Source organism: Micropterus salmoides, unplaced genomic scaffold (assembly GCF_014851395.1).
Source record: "Micropterus salmoides isolate LMB-PRFRI ecotype aquatic unplaced genomic scaffold, ASM1485139v1 Ms_hic_scaffold_9, whole genome shotgun sequence".
Lineage (NCBI taxonomy): Eukaryota > Metazoa > Chordata > Actinopteri > Centrarchiformes > Centrarchidae > Micropterus > Micropterus salmoides.
Window position 1 is genome coordinate 15539290 of NW_024044681.1, and position 16225 is coordinate 15555514.

Sequence of the window (16225 nt, forward strand, 5' to 3'; positions counted from 1 at the left end):
TTGACTGGTTAACATTCTGGGTGGATGAACCCAGAAAACAAACATCCAAATCATCCGTCGCCATGTTCTCCTCTTTGATTCTTACCTCGATTTTCATCATTTGAATAGCCTACACAACATGCTGTAAAATGTGAACATTAACAAGTAGTCAATGCTGCTTAATGTAATACAATTTGCAGTGGTTAAAATAATTTTTCAAACGCTCAAACCACAGTAATTAGTAGTATAAATAAATAAATAAATAAGTGTGACTAACAGTCACTTGAACGAATCATTGCAAATAATAACAATTGCAAATCTGGTTGCATAGCCTATATTATAAAGGAAGATGCAGCTTTATTTTGGTACTTTTAGTCTTATCACACAGGTAGCCTATTGTAAGTAGCCTAGTATGCACACATAGACAACATTCAAATTGCCTTAACCCAAACTAAAAACTGTCTCGACTTCATGCATAACTTTAACCCAAACTAAAATGTATTTTCTAATCCAAATTTAATTTCTTATCCAAATGAGGAACAGATGCAGAAAAACATCTGCAAATGATGTTCAGATTTTTGATTCCCTGCCACCGGCAGTTGGTCCTCACAAATGTCTAAACACATACACACACTGACACGGACGCACGCACACAGGTGTAGCTTTCTAGTGCGATGAATCTGCAGATGCAGCCTCACCGCATTTGGCGTGCAGCAGCTGACGTCAGGAGGAGAGCTGAGTGAGAGGAGTTGAAATAGGGCAGAGCAGGAGCGGAGCGGTGAGAGGAAACCAGCCGGAGGAGCCGAAGGATGGCGAGCCGCTGCTGAGAGTTTGGACGCGCCACCCGTCGCTACTAACGCAGCCGCTTCTGATACACCAGCCCGTAATTAATCTGAACCCTTTAAACCCTGCGGAGCGGGAGGTGTGGAGTGGAACTAAAAGAGTGCAGTTTGGACGCGTCGCTGCGAGGAAATCCGTGGCATATTTGCTCGAATTACCTTTCTTTCTTGCCTCGGAATACCACAGGTAAGCTGGCAGATGTATTTACTAATGCGGGATAAGGGCTTCGAGGTTGCTTAAAGGCGTATTTATTGTTTTTTTCACAAGTTTGGTTGTTCTGGCGTTCGTGACGCTGTTTTATCCATCACTATTTGCATTAGGAGTGTGAGTGAATGGAAACTGTAAAGAGGATGACAGTGGCGTGCTTTAATTTTGAATTAGTTTGTGAGTAGCTGAGGAGAAATGCATCAATAATAGAAAGAGAGAGAGAGAAATGGCTCCCGAATTTACGGCCAGAAAGATATGTGTGAGGTGCAGCCTTATAGCGCAGGGCGATGTCAATGACAATTTGTGACAGTGTTTAACTACACTGCCTGGTATGTCGCCTATTGTCTGGCGCAACACGGGGTGTGATTAATCATTCAATATGACCAGATGCCAGCTTTGGTAACCTCATATCTCCGCGCAGAGGCTATAACTGCTCAAAAACAACAGGGCAGTGTTTGATAAATGGCTTCAGTAGGACTCCTCTGCCCGGATGCGCCAGCTTTTCTCAAGCAGCAGAGGGACTGAAATGATAACACAGTGTGACACGCATATACTTCGCTGGGCTCTCTGGCATGGATTCCCGGTCCCAACACCCCCGCCCCTCCTCACCCGGTCCTCACACCGTCAGCCAGTTTCCTTTATCAGGACGCTGGGAAGACTTCATCACATGCACCGCTCATCTACTCACCAGCATGCAAAGTGCAATGACTCTCAAGAATTGGGAGCTGGGGGGATCCTAAACAAGACCAGATTTTCTTGTTTGATTGTGTTAAATGAGCTGCTTCAGCGCTCTCTCATGGGAAAATCCTATCAGTGTCACCAGAGAGCTGGCACAGCGGCAGCAAAGCCTGCGTGACGGCCAGCGGAGTGGGAAATGAGGATAGGTCGGCGCGCACGCTGCCGTGATGGAGCGTTCATTGCAGCGGAGCTCTCCGTGGTGCTGAAAACGCTCCAACCTCTTGCTCCCCTACTCCACTCCTTGCCTTTCCCTCGCGCTCCAGCCTCTCCCTTGGTCTGTTGGACTCTACCCGGAACCAAACACATCCAACAACACAATTATGGCCATTCATCACTGTGCTATCTGTGTAAAAACTGGTTGTAAATCCCAGTCCTTCAGCTTTATGCTGGCCAACAGCCACTCCAACTCTCAACTCAGGCACGTAGCCTCACACACATACATACAGCAGGCGCACATGCAAGGCATGCAGATACCTGAATCAATATATTGCCCTTGCTCCTGAATGAGAATATAAATGGTAGCCTTTCTCAGCTGGATTTGTGTTCAGTGGGGGCTCCAGTAATTTACATTAACATACAACCTTTAGACAGCCTAGTCATTCTTTGCAGGGGGAAATAAGCAAGCATGCATGCAGACAGCAAAAGTGGAAATTTGTGTTCATGGATTCATTTGCATTGGATTCAACATTTGGAATGATTGTGTTTTTCATAACTGACTCAGTAAAGCTGTGAAAGAAAATAATGCCAATGAAAATGTCAGAACAGGGCTGACACCACTTCTTATCACCACTGAGTTTACTTGACTACAATTCAAATACAGTTAAACAAAGGATAAGAGCATTACATTAGCATTATACCAAAACATATATAAACAAGGGATCATAGTAGCTCTGAAATCATAGATGAAGCCAGTTTTCAGGCTTTTCTATACCCTGAATCCTGTCATAGCAGTTCTGCACCCTGGGGTCACAGTCAACGGGCTGAGAAATAATGATGTAGCCCAGAATAGTGTCTCAGTCGGGCTTATTGCAGTTTGCAATCTGGTGGGTAACTTATTAGCTGTCTCACAGAGAGCCATTACAGCACGGTGTCCAGCAGATTATGGCTGCTTGTTGTGCTTCAGAGACAGCCTAATAGTGGGATGACTCACACACTTACAGATTGACACTTAAGACACACTAGCGTATAGCCACGTTAGTGGATGCACACACACACACGCACATATGCACGCCAAAAAAATCTTCCAAACATTCCAGTCATTAGAGTTGAGTAAGGCTTCTGGAGTTTTCTCACCCCTGCTAAGCACTTAAACCCTGCAAAAGCCAGAACCAGCTCAAAGCAGCGTATGTGCATAAATTCATGTGTGCAGTATGTCATGCATGTTAGCTGGATAAAACACAAATTTCAAGGATAGCAATAACAGTCTAATCTCCTCTTGTCTAACCAGGCTGAGGAAACATTTTCACATGCATTCACAGATCTTTTATGATATTCTTATTGGTAGTGTAGCAGTCTATTTAACCCAGTCTCCAGCCTGGTTTTATAAATGTAATATGTCAACACAAGTATGTTATTGAATTTTTGAGTGATACTGGCAAAATATAAGCTGTAGTCAGCGTTTCCTCTCAATAAACTGTTAAACAGTGTCAGTCCACCTTTTATTTAAGTTCAGAGGGGGTGATTTGCTTTTGAGTTTCTTGTAGTTTTTGTTAGAGTTGCTTGCAGTGTTAATGCCAGATCACAGGCAGATACAGTTTGTACATTAAGTAATGACAGAGTGCTAAATATAATATATGCACATACAAAGTAACCGTACCGGGACTTGAAATCAATTTAATAATATGATGAATGTGATACTTTATTGATCCTCGTAGAGCAATGTTCTTTGCCCAGCGTCTGAAAGGTCAGAAGTCAGACTCAGCAACCTGAACAGCAGCAGTTCAGTGACTTGCTCCAGGACATTTCAGCTGAGTGAGTGCTTGCTGACATGAGAGCCTGAAAACAGGTCGCTTTGGTAAAAGCACAGTTTGGCTTCCCACTTGACTTTCCTGCTGCTCACAGATGCTAAACACTAAAAAAGAGGGAGTGCTGGAGATAGATGCAGAAAAAAATGCATTGCCTGCTTTCCTTCTTCAATACAAAACAAGAGCATGCAACACATACTGTATATGTAGCTATCGGAGACATCCCACACGCTACTGCTATTTTGAAGTTGTTTTATATTTTAAAGCTTGTAAACTAAGATCCAGCAAGTAGATGAAAGATTAAAGTTGTGTTTTACAGTAAGTTCATTTAAGTGTATTAGAGAAGAAATAGGATTCAGGACAGAGTAGGATAGTAATGGTTCCTACTGATATTTCTGTACAAGCATTTCATAGTAAGTAGTGGCTCAGAAAACAGTTGTGCCAGTCTATAAGGAAATGTCTTGTGATTTGCACACATGGGCCAGATGTCAACCAAATAGTATTTGTCGCTGAAAATCTTTATTGCTAGAAAGGATAGAATAAGGTTTATTTAAAACACCCAAACATATACTATTTATTATTATAACTGTCATAGATATCTGTTATATATTTAGTTTCAGATGGAGTATACACATAAAAATACTCAGTCGTTTGTGTAACACTGGCTCTTTTTATTTTCCTGTATGCAGAGTAGACGTGGCACAGTCCTTTGTTATAAATTCAAGGTAGACGCTGTAGGCTCTAAACAATTACACATAAAGAGCCCTGGATGACAATTCCATATAGCGTTTAAGTAGAATAAATAAAAATTTTTGTATCAATTATAATGCCCCACTCGTGAACTGTTTAAATCCTTGGCATCACATGGACTGAAGCTCATGCAGAGCTTGTCTAATCAGGAGCAGGATTTATTTCCACACAACAAGGCTGTACCCTGGGGGGAACAGATCCACGTTTCCCTTTTTTCCTTCTTTTTTTTCACATCCATTGACTTTGATTTGTTTGGCTTTGCAAATTTTCCAAAGAGATATAATGAACAATACTCCATGATAAAGGTAAAAATATTACAGATGGTGCATCACACTCTTATGGGCTGACTCTTTTGCCATACACTCAAATCCTGATGGGGCTGACGAGATTAGTTTGAAATTGAACTGATGAAACTCTTTTTCATGGGTTTTGCCGGGGCACACAGACACCGACGCACACTAATACCCAGAGAAATGTAACATGATTAACATGAGGCCTTTGACAATGGGAGGCACTTAATAAGAATGACACTGAAACCGAGGACTACCAGTATCTTGCGCCATTAGATTATATATCCTTTTTATTCCAGAAACACATTACTGTGCTGACCTGATAAGGTCTCTGTACTCCCTGTAGAGTGCAAGGCCACAAACTGTGGGCAACAGAGTTCACTTGAAATTCCGATCACTAATGTTGAACTTCTAGAAATGACCTTTATCACTGCATCCCATATGAACGCAGCAGCTGAGCTCAGAGCATCAGTAGCGCAGCTCTGAGCAAATAGTGCTCCCTGCCTCCTCTGCCTGAATGGAGGAAACTGACGAAAGAGTCAGCAAAGAGGGAGAAATGTATAGAGGGGTCACGGAAAGGTCATCTGGCATATCGGTTTTCTGCTGTTAACTTAGTCAGCCATCTGCCTGTCCCTTTTTTACAGTCATTCTTCACTTCACTTCTTAAAACTGCCAAATTGTGGCTCTTTTGCTCAGAGTTGTCTTGTCATATCGCATTTGGAATGATGTTGCCAGTACAACTGGGAAAAAATGACTTCCATCCCTCACAGTGACACTGAAAAACTGAATTCATTCTGTATTCCAGAGAAGATCTAAAATGTAACAAAAAGACCCACAATATTTAGGAGCCTTCATAGATGCCTTGCTTCGACTCAGATGTGATGGCTGATACTTCCTAACATACTTTCAAAGTATTGTTTAAAAAATCTATTAAGAAGAACCAAACCAATTACATGCGTTTTGTGGGGGTCACTTGTCTTTTTGTGCCTACATTGTTATTTTAAAGGAGTGTGCAATGTATGTGACCTTTTTTTAACAATACTGTTTTCTCTATTGTCCCCTCCTCTTGTGTTGATTGTATTTTGTTTTAATCAGTGTTGTTGGAACATATTATATCGAGAACAATTGTGCTCTGCCTGTTTTCACTAATAAAAAAAAGCATTACACATTTGGAGAGGTGGTTTGATTCAAGGTTGTCTTGAAATGTTACTTAACCCATTTTAGTACATAACCCATTGTCCTAATTTCTCCTGTTCACTAAAAACCTTCAACACAAGTCAGGTAGAGAAAAGCTGAGGTTAAACACCAATCATTAGTGATCACCGTCCTTTACAAGGAAAATGGTTTGTTGCTAAGCCAATAGGATAAGATGAAATACCAATGAGAGGCAGTGAATCTGCAGGAATAAACATCATTCTATTATATTAAGGTCTGATCAGCTCTGATATAGACCGTCAAAAGTGGGATTATATTGTCCCATCTACTCTACCCAAGGTCAAGGATAAACTCCCACGCTCAAATACTTTACTTGATAATCAATAAAGGACTACATGACTCAAAATGTTATCAATGCCAAAAAAAATCTGATTATGATCACATGACTGTTTGGTCTTAAAGTATTTGCATGGTTCATCCTGACTGAAATGATCAGGGCCCGTATTTATCAAGCTTCTCAGAATTACTCATCAGAACACTACTAAGAATTGACTTAAGAGTAAAAAAATTCTTGGCTCAAAGCTGTGCTTAAAAGTTAGTTATCAAGCATCATAGTCCTAATTTGAGTGAAGTGTAGGACTAAATCTTAAGTGTCAGTCTTAGTGCTGATTTACCACACTTTGCTGTGCCGCAGACAGGATTTTGGATGACAGTGTCGCCAAGGACCAATCACTAAATAGATTTCCTTATTTAAAAATATTCTCAGATATATTCACATTGAATGGTGAAATTCCTAAGAGGAGTTTATATTCAACACACATTTAACAATAAAGAATTTTCAAGATAATACATTATGATATAGGCCTTCACATTAATAAATGAAAGATTAAAAAAAAATTATCTTTATATGAGAGCCATCAAATGCGCTCCTGTATTGCGGGCTATATGAACTGTGTTTGCTTCTGTCGGATTACGGGGGTGTTGTTGGAAAAGTCGATGAAACGCGTGACAGTGTGTGAAGCTGTAAGTGCTATAATTGTTTCGATGACTATTCGGCTTATTGATGTTTGTGACGGGCCAAAATCATCAGCATTGCGGCGTTTATCCTGTGGCAAATAAACGAAGCCTCATCTCCACCTTCAATTTAACTGAAAACGCATTACTGCGTAAAGTCAGTGGTGAGATGACGTCCCTCACCAACTCGCTGACAAAGTTTATGCCTGCGTGGTGCGACTCTGGTCCAATCCCAATTTCCCCCCTAAACCCTAAGCCCTGAACCCTCACAGACTTTACTGACGTCACTTGGAAAGTGATTTAGTTTAGCGGCTGCAAGGGCTCAAAATGCTGTAAACGGAAACGGGACAGGACTTTGACACTTGATCACGTTACCTTGACGATGCTGAAACACATTGCACACTTTTTATTTTATGTTTTTGCCTTATTTTTAAGTCCTGCAGGCTCTCGCCCTACAGAGTGGAGGAGAGGTAGCCTAAATGTCAATATATATTTGTAATTAATCAATACACTATTGTTGGTCAAATAGCATCATTAAGCAAAAACTAAAATAAATAGTTGAATAAACTGTTGTGTGTAATAAATTGATTGCATTCCTCTGACTTCATGTGTTCTATGCACCATCTTAAGTTAAGAAAACTTTCAACAATATTAACATCAGCGTAGGTGACGGTATTTGCCGTGATTCTTCTCTCGCTTCCAGGGATCCCCTGGTTACCGCCGTGTTTCCCGTCATACCACTATGAACTGTGGGCAATTCCCTCAGCCAAAGTCTGCACAAATGCGGACTTACGTAAAGGGTCTATAAAGGGCTTAAAATTTCCGCGAGAGAGCCCTCGCGCACTTGACGATTTGACAGCGGGACAGCCCTAAGCCCTCATGGACGAACGCGCCTCAAAGTCTGTGAGTCTGTGAGGGGGGACATTGGGATTGGGCCCCCGTCTTATTAACCCCGTCTTATTAACTGCGCGTTGTCAGAATTCTTCCTCTCCTCTCCACATATCTCTGTCTCCACAGTGCCATCACAGGCCCTACTGGCAACTCCTAACCACTTGAGAGACCTCTCCAGTCTTAAATAACTGGGAGAATAAGAGTGATTCTTAGCTTTGAGAAATTTGACTACTTGCTTTTATTCTTAAGTTTTAAAGTAGAAGTAAATTTCATGAATTTTCAGCACTTAAGACTAACACACATTGTCACGTGTTTCATCGACAACAACATTTCCAACAACATCCCTCTTAATCCAAACACAATTCATGCAAATAGCCGGCTTCCCTGGAGTAGTAGGCACTCTTATAAAGATCAACTTTTTTTATCTTTCATTTCCAGTGTAGATTTTTAAAATTATTGTCAAATGTCCGTTGAATGTAAACTCATCCCATTTGCAGCACAGCAAAGTGTCGTGAATCAGCTCTAAGACTGACACTTTCAGTCAGTCCTACACTTCACTTCATTTAGGATTGAGATTGATCAGTAACTTTTAAGCACAGCTTGGAGCCAAGAACTGTTTTACTCTTAAGTCAATTCTTAGCAGTGTTCTGATGAGTAATTCTGAAAAGCTTGATAAATATGGGTCCATGTCCCAGGGCCTGTATTTATCAAGCTTCTCAAAGTGCCATTTTAATCTTAAGTGCTGAGAACTCGTGAAAATGACTCCTACTTTCTAACTTAAACTTACATTTTATGACTTCTCTACAATGTTACAATGTTGGACGTTCATGTTAAACATGGCCAAAGCTTCAAATGATAAGGTTAAAGTAAAGAAATCCCTGTGAACAAAACCTCAGATTTCCTCCTGTACCGTTTCAACTGCTTTTTCTACCAACGACTCCCTTCTACGTAACATGGAGCCAGAGCCAGAAGTAGCCGGTATTCCAAATACGGTCATATATCGTTGCTTCCTCAGCAACAGCACAGCTACGCTCAGTCTGCCTGTACCGCCCAGCGACAGCAACAGCCTGGTAACATACTTCAGGTCTTGGCCAATCAGAAGAAAGTGGGCTTTGAGGGGGGAGAGACAGGAGAATCTACACCTTGTTTCAGAAAGAGGCTGAAATGAAGAGTCATTATAAGAGAATTATCTTTTTGAACTTTGAATGCAAAGCTGTCATAGAGGAGTCACAGAACTACAATATAGGACTGGAAAAGCAGTATAATAGGTCTCCTTTAAGTATAAAGGCAAGTTATCAAATTTCTTAAAGCCAAGAATCACTCTTACTTTCCCAGTTATTTAACACATCTCCAGAGGTCTCTCAAGTGGTTAAAAGTTGCCAGTAGGGGCTTGTGGTGGGACTGAGGGGACAGAGACGTGCACAAACCTTTCAGGAGAGGATGAATGTTTTTAAACTGTTTGACGACGGGCAGTTAATCAAACTGCAGCGTTTGGACAGGGCAGGCATCATCTTTGTCAGTGAGGTGGTGAGGGACTTCATTTCACCACTGACTTTAAGCAGCAATGCATTTTCAGCTGAATTGAAAGTGGTGATGAGGCCTCGTTTCCTTGCCACAGGAAAAATGCAGCAATGCAATGCTGAAGATTTGTGGCCATCACAACCATCTAGTCAAATTGTCATGGAAACAGTTAAGGCACTTACAGATCCACACGCATTTTATTGACTTCCGAACAATACCCTGCGTAATCCAACAGAAGCAAACACAATCATGCAAATAGGCAGCTTCCCAGTTTCCCGGTTTAAAATTTGTAATTAGAAAATGGTGGAAAAACTTTTTTTATCTCTCATTTCTAATGCGTACATAAAATTTATTCTCTTGAAAATCCTTTACTGTCAAATGTCTGTTGCATGTAAATTTCACCATTCAATATGAATTTATCGGAGAATATTCTTGGAAATCTGTTCAGTGATTGTTCTTTACCTATGTTGTCATCCAAAATCCCGTTTGTGGCACAACAAAGTGAATCAGTTCTAAGACTAACACTTAAGATTCAGTCCTACACTTCCCATTAATTAGGACTGAGATGCTTAATAACTAACTTTTAAGGGCGGCTTTAAGTGGATTCTGCAGATTTCTTATGAGTAATTCTGAGAAGCTTAATAAATATGAGCCCAGATGCTGAAGCAAAATAAGCAATCAATACCACATTCATTTTTTAAAGAATGATTAGTAAACTTTTAAAAGCCTGTTTAAAGCAGGTTTTTAAAAGTTCGCTTTTGGTTTACTACTTTGGATTTACCCCTTGCAAACATATTTACTGTTGTTTTAAACTAGAAAATCCCATTTTTGCACCGATGGGATGTTGCGGAGCTACAGTAGGACAAACGTGCCAACCATCAGAGCTGAGTGTGAAGGCCTGTCAACAAAACAAACACTGCAACAAACAAACCCCACTGTGAAACTTATGGTAAAAAATGAATGAGACACTTTAAATGTGTGGAGATAGTTGTTTGGGTTTGGATGATAATATTTACTTGAGTACAGTTGTAGAGTTTTCTTATAGCCAGCATCCAGTGAATATTTAGGGCAAAGGACAAAGAAAACAATGAATTTGAATGAATTGGTGTATTAAGGTACTGATACTGATATTTCAGAATGTGATATTAAAGAAGGATCCTTTACAGCCTCCTCGCATGTATTGATTTCTGCCTGCTGCAGCCATGAATGATGCTTCAAACAACAACACACAGCTATTTACAGGTTCTAGTGGTTCTTCAGTCAGAGATGATTATATATACAAACCAAATTTTTCTCCGCAAAGTGCTTCTGAAAAGCCATTTATGCTTTTAGAAGCTGTTTTCATCAACCAATGCAGATCTCTTTGGTGTTGTTTGCTAACACTTTGCCACTGCTCTGTAATTCGCAAACACAGTCCTGTTAGCCAGGTAGACCGCCCTGCTGTGGCACTGCAGATCCTCCTGACATCCTTTTCGCGAGCGTCATGTCATACACCCTGCGGGGGATTTCTGGATTTAACAAGTCAGGTTGCTGCTTGTGTGTCTTTCAGCCACACCTGACAAGCAGGATGTGGGCTTTAACACCTAAGGGCTGCCGATCCGGTCACGGAAACTTGTCAGAGAAAAAGCCAAATGTCAATATCAGTGTTGAGTAAGAACGGTAAAGAGGGAGAGAAAGAGAACAGAGTATGACACAGAAAAAAGGAGCCTCATATTCTTTCCCTGTTTCTCTCCAGTCTCAAGATGGGGTCTTATTACTACCTAACAGCCTGAAGCTCTGTCTCTTCTATAGAGACAGAAATTGACAAAGATAGCAGGTCAGACCATAATTAATTCTGCGGTAATGCAGAAGAAGTCAAGCTGATAAGGGTCTCTGGTCTTGCTAAAGCATCATAACCTGCATTGTGTTCTTTCCAAGGTCCTTGTGCCATTTCTGGGAGGCAGGCACATCCTTTCTCTCTCTAAAAGGGACATCTTACCATAATCTGAAAAGGCACATGAGCAGTTGATTCTCTGCAAAAACGAATACATTCACTTTTCTATCACTGCTGCCATATGTTTTTTGTCACATGTTTTAATTGCTTTAATGGCTTCCTTGTTGTTGCTCACATTATTTGCCCTGCTGTTTGATGTTTCCTAGTCTTTGTGAGTGTGTCCTTCTGGCTTATGCCTGGTGTTAGAGTTTTATTGTGTCTTTTTTTGTCAAATGCTAGACTTTTCTCCTCCTATTAAAATAAATTATTTTCACCCAATTCCCCACATACTGTTTAAATTAATGTTCTATGCCAGTGTTTTTCATGTTTTAGCCCAATTACAACAAATCAGAAATACATAAATACATGCAGCCATTGGTTTCCATTAATTTCATTATGGTATGAAAATTAGCAATTAGCAGACTCTTGAAACTTTCTCAAATGATAATTTTAATGATATTCAATATTGTTCTTATTGTCAACAAATCCCATGAAAAGACCAAAACCAACAATGAATTGATTACTTGATTGATTACTAACAATTGTCAGTGAATCCAAAGCCTGATGTATTTTATTCCTCTGTGCCATAGTTGTCCAACAACTATTAGAAGCACATCAATGAGCCACACTGTTGCATGACAAGCTCTTTCATTACCATGAACACAGATACTGCAATTTATTTTGAGTTGATCCCACATACACCTTCCTGCTGCTGAAATACTCACAAGAGCACAAAACCAGTGGCTGAAAATCATCCCCAACAACTTTATTTTGCTCACCATTTGAGTAATGTTGAGCTTTTTTAGATAATTAAAGTATATATTTATGACATGTGTAACAGATGGCAGGAAGCATTGAAAGATGAACTCTTTGTTGTTTTTGTTTTTTTCATGGAATATATTAACAATAACAAAAAATAAATTAATATTATCCTTATCCTTTAACTTATTATCCTATCTTTTAACTTATCCTTTAACTTAATCTTTCACATCTGGACACATTTCAAGAGCCTGTCAATTAATTTTCACATTAGAAATTAACGAAAACCAAAGGCTGCTTGGTAATGCTGCATTCATTTATGCTTTGGCCACTCAATTGGAGTTTGCAATATCAATTAATTACTTTAGCATTTGCCTATTTTACAAATGCAGCAACAATAGCATTAAGTTGGAATTGTATTTGTGGTGACCTAACTAATGAATCCAATTTTCCCTCTTTTTTGTGTCCAACTCCTGAGAAGAATATCTGGGTCTTCAGCTGCTAAACGCTCCACTATGTCTGTGGTCTGTGGTTTCTTGCTGGACAGGTAGTGTAAAGTAGGTTTCAGAACCGTATTGCTAGCTGCCTATTTCAGGAAAAGAGGCTGATGAGAGCCAAACTCAGCAAATTTGTATGCTATAAAACCAAAACAATAAGCTGAAAGACTCTAAAGGGTTCTGTAGGGGGGCTGCAAAGGAGTGCAACATTAGACTTAGCAGTCTTTGTATAGGCAAGTCTCAGGAAGTGAACAGGAGGACTGCTGAAATAAACTTTATTAGACTGATAAAGGCTAGAAATTTCTGGATATGCCCTTTCTTGTTCCAACTGCTAACAGTCATCGTTAATTAGTTCTTTTTTTTTATTTAGTTCCAACTTGTTGGAGTAAAATCTTAACCCTAACGGAGACCTTTCTGGATCCCTTGTTGATAAGGCCTGTCAGCTTTTTATTTTTTACTATGACTGTCAACCCCCTGTCTCCTTTCCAAGGGGCATTGCTTATGAGCCTTTTACATTACAGTGAATGACAGTTCATAACCTTATCTTTCTGGGCTACTGTGTTGTATAAATCCTCTTTGGGAAACACCACTCCAGAGCATCTTGAGATTTACGACATTTCTTGTCATAAAGATAAATAAATAAAAGGGGGAAAAAACTAAAAGGATGCGTATCCTGTTCACCTGGAGTGCCTGGAAGATAACTAGGGTTGGAGCGTGTGATCCTGATGCCTGTCTGACAGACAGATTGACACCCCTGGTCTCTTTAGTATCTTCCCCAACCACACAGGAACAAGAATGAAATATAGACGAATGAGTCGTTGCCGCATCCAAGCGATGTGAAAACATTTTGGGCAAAGGCGATCCCCTCTTGGTGGCTCTGTTTCATGCTACAGAGACATCTGTCTGAGAAGGGGGCTCTTTGAAACCTGAGTGCAGGCAGATAGGCCGGCAGACGCAGCCTGATGGAGATTTAACTGAAGAGGAGCATCAGTTTGAGGCAGCACTCAGAGTAACAGCATGCAGAGAGGTTTGTTCCAACATGGTGCATGCACCATTTGGGTGTCACCTACTTTTACAAAATGATTGACGGCAGAAAATCTTCAGTTTCTACTTTTAAAGGAGAACAGATTTACCAAGCTAACAAAGTGTATATCTCTTTCAAAAATAGCACTCTAATTGAGGGATATTTTTTTAAATGTAAAAATAGAGAGATTTCAAAATTGAATCTGTATGTATGATAGGAAAGGTAGCTCAATAGAGTGCTTCCTATGCAAAATATTTTACTTTAGGGTAGTGAACTACAGACTTTACTGTTTCAGCATGTGGTATTCAGCGTTCACAGATGGGGTTTTTTCTGCCCCTCTTTGTAATCTTTTTAAATACTCAGCAACTTGTAGGAGGAAGCCTGCTGAGTGGGGACAGATTGTCGTACTGGAACTGCATGTGTCATTTGTAACTGTGACAGCAAACCTACCTGGAGCAAAGTACTGGGAGAGAGAGAGAGCAGGAAGGAGAGCTCAGTCTGATCACTTGAATTTGTCTCAGAGCTCAGCTAGAGGCCTTCCTCTGCTGCCATTACCTAGAGAAAGACAAAGAGGCTGTAGGTCTGCATGCAGTGTTCATTTACATGCCAGTTTTTAGTTATAGACTTTGACACAGCAACATCCTTTTAGTCTGGCTAGTTTAGTCCTCCCTACTGGGACTTTGTTGCTCTATTAAGACTTCTACTTGCTTCCTCCTTTACTCCCCTTATAATTACTATGACTACTATAGAGCTTTTATCACTTGAACGTCGTTGAACAAGGACTTTTTTAATTGTTCCATTCATCAGTAGCTATGTGTTTAACATCGAGGTGCAGTATTATTCCTGAACTAAAGATCTTGGCTTGGACTCCTGTCACGTTTTCTTCCCCCATAGACTGTGTTCAAAGCTCAGACATGAAAAGATAAAAATTGCTTCACCAAAGTTCAACACTTACTATATCCAAATATCACACTACATACTAATTCTAACAGGGTTCTGACCATGTAGTCTGTTCACACATAAAAAAAAAGAAGTAAATATTCAATGATGATAGTATGCATACTAATGCATACAAAGTGTTGTTGATGGACATTTGTCCCACAAAGCAAGGCAAGCACATAGGAACTAGAGGAGCCACTCAGGAGAACAAACATTTTTTTTTGTTTGTTAACTTTCTGAGCTTTGCATCAGCAGCAACTTTCCAAAGTCACAGTTACAGTGGGGCCAAAAAGTATTTAGTCAGCCACTGATTGTGCAAGTTCTCTTACTTAGAAAGATGAGAAAGGTCTGTAATTTTCATCATAGGTACACTTCAACTATGAGAGACAGAATGAGAAAAACAAATCCAGGAAAACACATTGTAGGATTTTTAAAGAAGAAACATCATGCTTTGGGGCTGTATTTCTGCAAAGGGGACAGGAAAACTGATCCGTGTTAAGGGAAGAATAAACGGGGCCACGTATCGTGAGATTTTAAGCCAAAACCTCCTTCCATCAGTGAGAGCCTTGAAGATGGAACGTGGCTGGGTCTTCCAGCATGACAATGATCCCAAACTCACCGCTCGGGCAACGAAGGAGTGGCTCCGTAAAAAGCATTTCAAGGTCCTGGAGTGGCCTAGCCAGTCTCCAGACCTCAACTTCATAGAAAATTTGTGGAGGGGGTTGAAAGACCGTGTTGCCCAGCGACAGCCCCAAAACATCACTGCTCTAGAGGAGATCTGCATGGAGGAATGGGCCAAAATACCAGCTACAGTGTGTGCAAACCTAGTGAAGACTTACAGGAAACGTTTGACCTCTGTCATTGCCAACAAAGGTTATGTTACAAAGTTTTGAGTTGAACTTTTTTTATTGACCAAATACTTATTTTCCACCATAATTTACAAATAAATTCTTTAAAAATCCTACAATGTGATTTCCTGGATTTTTTTTTTCTCATTTTGTCTCTCATATTTGAAGTGTACTTTTGATGAAAATTACAGACCTCTCATCTTTCTAAGTAGGAGAACTTGCACAATCAGTGGCTGACTAAATACTTTTTGGCCCCACTTTAGATGAATGTCCTTTGGTGCATTTTTTATTTTTTTACCATTTCCCGTTAGTACCTTATAGTAGTTACTTGTAGATTAACTACCAAAACAGCACACAAGATTGTTATATAGTGTAAGAGTTGTACTGTAGAGTTAAGTATTTAGGACAAGATAAATGCTATTTGAAGAAAGTGACTGTTCTAAGGCCATATCCCGCCTACATTCTTATAATGGCTGGCTGAGGGGACTTGGCCATAGATTTGGATCAGTTTAATCAATAGATTATTTGATTTACATCCTAGAAAAGCATTGAAAATTGTAAATGAGAAAATGCTTGCCACAAAAGAAGCAAGACACATTAGTCAACATCACCACTGTATAAAATGATGCTCTCTAGGATCCATACACGATATTGCTGACACATATCACCATTTGCCGACAGTTGGTATGTGCTCTTCAGAGCAGAACCAGACATGTTTAGAAGACTCAGAAATAGTCACATTATCATGCAATTTTCATTTTGTACCAAAAGACACAGGCTAACCCTGTTCTGGCTCAAGGTGAAAATTGGTTGTAATTTAGTCCAAATTGGTTTCTT

General features: G+C 40.0%; 1 protein-coding gene across 1 annotated transcript in view; it reads left to right on the top strand.

The window, feature by feature from the left end:
* Positions 1-856: 856 nt before the first annotated feature.
* fstl4 (follistatin-like 4) overlaps positions 857-16225 on the top strand; it is a 274958-nt gene continuing 259589 nt past the window's right edge. Inside the window, exon 1 of the mRNA XM_038708937.1 lies at positions 857-1005. The gene's annotated coding sequence lies outside the window, so the exon portion shown is untranslated. The remainder of the gene's footprint in view (positions 1006-16225) is intronic.